Source organism: Furipterus horrens, unplaced genomic scaffold (assembly GCF_987537825.1).
Source record: "Furipterus horrens unplaced genomic scaffold, mFurHor1.1.pri manual_scaffold_6, whole genome shotgun sequence".
Taxonomy (NCBI): domain Eukaryota; kingdom Metazoa; phylum Chordata; class Mammalia; order Chiroptera; family Furipteridae; genus Furipterus; species Furipterus horrens.
In genome coordinates, this window is record NW_028327176.1 from 115,982,407 (window position 1) to 115,988,089 (window position 5,683).

At 43.0% G+C, this 5,683-nt stretch overlaps 1 long non-coding RNA gene across 1 annotated transcript; it reads right to left on the reverse strand.

Moving 5' to 3' along the window:
* Window positions 1-1,097: 1,097 nt before the first annotated feature.
* Window positions 1,098-2,217, reverse strand: LOC150007270 (uncharacterized). The gene is made up of 2 exons (XR_016511800.1): window positions 1,909-2,217; window positions 1,098-1,799 (listed from the first exon to the last, which is right to left on the reverse strand). It is a non-coding gene; the product is annotated as an uncharacterized LOC150007270 (long non-coding RNA).
* Window positions 2,218-5,683: the final 3,466 nt, after the last annotated feature.

Sequence of the window (5,683 nt, forward strand, 5' to 3'; positions counted from 1 at the left end):
TCGTCTTTGGATTGTGTTGTTGTCAGGGTCCAGAGACCAGATTCTTCCATATATGGGTCTTATTGTGATTCTTGATTATGACCCCCTGAGGAAGTCGGACTAGCCTGGGGTTACTAGAGACTGTCCTGACTGGCATATTTATCATCCACAAATCAGCTGCTATAAATATACATCAGCAGGATCATCATCAGGCCGGCACAGTAGCCTGCAATTTATGAAGGTTATGGGAAACAGTGTGAAGGGTGAAGCACTTTATTAAGGGTGGCTTTCTCCCTGACCCAGCCCTGCATTCTACTTGAATAAAGTGATCCTTGGAGTGTGTGTTCCTTTCTACTGAGGATTAAGGCTTTTTAAACTGACCCTTTCAGCTGTAATTCTTATGTCACTATGTCACAACTTTAAGATTTTCTAAGAAACATCAAAATCACAGTGTTCAAAGATAATGTGAGAAATCACCAGATGCAAAATAAAAATGTATCTAAACCTCACATTGTTTTCTCTCCTTTTTAGTATAAATCATGCAAAATATGCTCCTTCTCTCCATTTTTTTTTTTTTTTTTTACATTGGTCATTAATCTCTTTATTTTTGCTCTTGGCAAAATAACAGAACTGACCAAAATGTCTTGCAAATATCATAATTACACTCTCTATGGGAGTTGAAGTAAATGAAATGTTTCTCTTTTGTACTGCCTAATGATGTTTGTTTTTAAAATAAAGTGTGTTTGTTTAAGACACAGTGTTTTGGATTATTCCTAGACATAAACCTTATTTTCCTTTCACACTACCTTAAACGAATAAAAAATATTTTAACAAACTAAAAGATGACACAAAACCAAAACGCCACCCAGACACTCTGTCAGCAGTGAATTTTCCTGGAACATCGTTAAAGTCTGCTGGATGGGAAAACACTTGTTCCAGAAGAGAAAGCACGAAGAGGGTCACCCTATTAATATGTATGAAGAAGAAAAGAGCCAATTTTGATATTTCAGACCACTCCTGTGACACCTTCCTGTTTCACTATAATCCTAGTTTAAAATTATGTTCTTGGCTATCCAACTGCTCCAGGAGACTAGCAAGAAGAAGGAAAAATGCAGAAAAAGGAGAGAAAAGGATGGAAAATTGTTTTATTCAACTTCACCTGCCACTCAAGCCACTCACCCTTAGGAAGACTCCAACACTTAATATGAATTAATTACTCATTATGGTCTCCTCCCACCACATCACCCGCACCATTTAGTACTTATTTTGCAAACCACCAACTGCGTTTATAAGTAGAGACATAATCAGTGAGCGAATGACGTTTTGCAGCATGTATCTGAGGCTAGATTATCAAATACTTGTCGGCCAACTAACTGTCCAGGAGGCAAAAAATAAATAAATAAAGGTGGGGGCTAGTGGAAATTTATCTTTCTTTTCTCCTGCTAAATCGAGAGTCAAGTAGCTTCTCTCCGCCCTAACCGCCCCCCACTTCCCTTGTTTCTTCCCACCTAGTCCCCAAACCTGTTACTAGGGAAACTTGAAAAAGAATCAGATACATTAAGAAAACACAAGTTTAGACTCCACAACCACAATTCTATTACCATGCAGAGAGCAATGCAAGACTCCCAACCTCAGTCGCCGCACCTCGGTCCTGTCAAAGCCTGACAAAACAAATAACTCGCTGAGAAAAACTAGTATTGTTCCTCCCCGAGACAGGCAGCAGTTCTGGAGCAGAGATGAGCCCCCTCCGCCGTGGACGATCAAATTCGTGTGAACCCGGGTGCTGAAATGACAGCTCTTGGCCAGTGACAGGTCCGTCGCTAAAAGAAAAAGAAAGATGTTCAAGTCCAGTATTTACTGCCCATCCCTCAGAGCCACCTCTCCGTCCTCCGCACCCCCTGGCCTGGCCTCCCAGTGAGTTTCTCTTACAGTTGGTCGCCGCCAGCCCCAGCGGTGGGAACTGAGGATGCAAAAACCTCTCAGACGCAGAAAAACCGCTTTCGGGACGTGCTTGGTTTTGAGTAGCCGTGACGTGCAAACACACGAGGGCCCTGGCTGGAGCTCCGCGGGGCCGCCCTCCCGCCGGTCCCCCTCCTCTTCCACCCCGCAGATCCGCTGGCTTTCTCTCTCACACATCCGCCTGCGCACTCCGGAGGAATAACTCCGGGAAGACGCAGCTGTAGCGCTGCGCGCTTCGAGCCTCGGCCCCGCTGCCGGACGCACGGCGCTGCTGCCGGCGCGAGGTGCGCGCGCCTACGAGCACGCGGGAGGCCGGGACGCGCGAGCGCTCCGGGGACGCGCACCTTCCTCGGCGCGCGCCCCGGGGAGAGCGAGCGCCGCGCGTCGGCGCGCAGTACTGAGACAGAGCTTTACTATCTCGCTCCCTCTCGCGCCTCCATCCTCGCTGGGCATTCAAACATCTTTCCGACATCACCAGCCAAGGATTTTTTCCCCTTCTCCTTAGTCGCCGTCGGTCCACCAGTACCTGCGGGGCGGGGGGGAGGAGGAAGAGGGAGAAAAGCGGAAAGAGGAAAAGGCAAAAGCTTGAGCCTTCCGATCCGACCACGAATACTCCTGTAATAAACCCACCGCCCAACAAATCTGCTTTAGCAGCCGCAGCCGCTGCCGCCGCCGGTCACTTCTCATCTCAGCGCTTTCTTTGCTTCTGGGCTTCTCGGTTTCGTGAGGGTGTAGGTTTGGTAAAACAAATTATCGCTCTTAAGCCACTTGCATTTTTAAAAATTGTTTCCTTAGAGTCTCTCCCCAACCCCCGGCCCTCGATTGCATACAGCGTCAGGCTCCGGGGTCCTGGCAGATTTTTTCTCCCACTCGTTCCTGTATTGATCCCGCCCCCCCCAACCCATCTTTTGCTTCTCATTTGTGTGCATTTAAAAAATAAATCCTGATTTTTGAAGCCGAGCCGGGGAAAATGGGCAACGGTGATTGGGACCGAAGGGGAGTCTCTCCGTCACTGTTGCTGGGACGCGTGCCTGTGCTGGTGTCTTAGAGCAAGAGCCTCCCTGAGCTTTCGGAGTGGAAGGTAAGGAAGGGGGTCCCGGGGTCACCTTCCCTCTGCCAGGGGTCGCCACCGAGGAGCGTTCGGCTAGGTGTTGGCGGAGGGAGGACAAGGGAAGGAAAGGCTGTTGCTGGCAGATTGAGGGGCTTGTGAGCAAAACCGACTGTCTGCATTTACTTAAACGCCGCAGTTGAAAAGTTAGAGTAGTCTGGTTTTCAAGAGCTAGGTTGGAAGGAATAGTCAGGGAGACCTAGAAAATCTGACGGTTGTGTGTGATTGGGGTAATTTTACGAGGAGAAATTTTAGGTTAAAAAGGAAGTTAAAGGGAGGCAGTGGGTCTTCTACTGGGGAAAAATTCAGTGGAGTGATGGCGCCGTCTATGTTCGACTAAACTAAAGTGTCACCCAGAAAATCAGTTTTGAGAATAGCTAAACTAAACGCCGGTTTGCTTCTCAGCAGGAAATAAATAAATAAATACATAAATACATAAATAAATAAAACATCCTTAAGACGTCAATGGCTAGCCCTTAGACACCTTCTAGCCCATTCTTTCTTTTTAAAAGAGGGAAATTATTTGAACTGGCCCTGCAGGCGGGGGTTGGGGGGTAGTGGCAGAGTACAATGATTTATTTTTGCTTATTTAGAATAAAACAAGACTTCGCAACCAAGAATTAATGATTAAAATAAAGAGCATTGTAATGAGGGGACTCTCTTGAGCAGGCTTGAAAGTGAAATCAAAGCTATTTCCTCACTCTAATCCTTGATGAACACAGCAATGCAGACATGTACTGTCAAATCCGTGGAAGCAAAAGTACTGGATTTCATTAGGACAAAAAAATACGACCTCTTTTTGAGTTACCGATTTTAAGATGAAGCCCCCTTTCTTGGATGGAATTCCTAATTTAGACACTTATTGTCACATTGGCTCTCAACGCCTACACTCTATCCTGAAGAACACTGCGCAGACCTGCATTGCCTGCAAAGTGCTACAGCAAAAAAAAAAAAAAAGAGAGGAAATTATTTCCAGAATTTCTTACAACTTTCCTTATTTTTTAAATCTTTAAATGCTGATTGGCTTTATTTTCTCAAGAAAATGCATTATTCATTGAGCTGTATGCTTGAAACAGAGAACCCTGTTTTAATAGTCCCAGCAGTTCTGATCTTGTTTTAAACTGCTGCTATATAGAGATTTAGTGGTGGGTCTTTTTGCCTGTGTCAAGACATAGAATTCGAATTATGATATGGAAATTGCAGATTTATTCTCAGGGACTTTGGTCACTGATTTTGTGTGCATGCGTTGATGTGTGTGTTATGCAATGGGAAGAAAGAAGGTTTTATCCTTCTGTTCAGAGAGGACCCAGGCAAAGACAAGAAAACTCTTTAACTATATATCTATCTGTCTGTCTCTGTTTACAGAATAGTGGAAGAGACTACAGCCTAAAGGCTTTAAAAATTAACATGATATCACTTTTCCCAGCTCAAAGGCTAAACAAAAAGCAGTGTCATTTATTCTAAGAAATAACTTCTTAAAGGTTAAAGCTGAAAAAATTCAAGTTATTTTTGGATAACAACTTGCAGAGGTAAATATAACCAAGGATTAATTTATTATGCAAGACCAAGTTTAGAAAAATAAAGAAAAGAAGAGGAGGGTTGGAGCTGTTGTTGGAAAGGGAACAATCCTATAATTGAAATCTGCTCGGAAAGAAAATTCTATGTCTTTTATCTACCATGTGTAAATCTTAAATTACAGTAGATAACTCTACATACAATTGCCCTAATTTAAAAAAACAAAGTAAGACTGAAGCAAGTTCAATTATTGTGGTTCTGGGATTTTTTCACTGACATCACCTTTCGATACAGATACTAATACAGTGATCTACTTTATGTATCCCAAGAGGGCATGTCACATTGAAATGACTGCCTTAAATTCTGGTTCTCAGTGGTGCTGTCGAACAACAAGTCTTCCCTGTGTATGTACCCACCTTTGCCCTTTCTCAGATGATGTTTGTAAAATCTCTTAATCAACAGGAATGCTGGTCTTTTTGCACAGGACTTTCTCATCAGTTCCTACCATCCGTTCCCACCGTGGCCCCTGCAAAGACATGTAGGGGCATTTAGGAAAATATGTTTTATCTGCAACAAGTTATCATTTGTGCTTTTAAAACTGTGGTTATCACGTATAATAATTACTTCCACGTTTAAGAGAAAAGAAATGTGATGACAGCTGTTCCCAGATTATCAGATTAGATTTTGTATGATGATATTTACTGCAGGCAGAGGCTGAAAGAGAGAAAACGTTGTCTAGGTTGCTTAAAAACATTTCAAAGATTGACATTTAGATTAAGATATACAAAAACTGATGTTTTTCTCTTCTTTCAATAGTATTCCAATGCACTTGGAGTAAATCCTGGCAGATAAATTAGGGCATTACTATTAATCTATTAAATATTTTTAAATTAAATATACAGAATTCGGCCATTGTGAATGACCACTTGAGGGCGCTGTGCACACAGCAACATAATTTCCTGGCATTGTAAAATAAAAATTACCTGCCCTTCTTTTTAAAAAGGATTTTTCTAAACTGAAATCTTGAAAACAGCTGGCTGTAATATTGGAGGAGTTTCTTTTTTTCAATGCATGTAGACTCCTACTTGCATTTTACTTTCATTGCCATTTTTACAGGCCAAA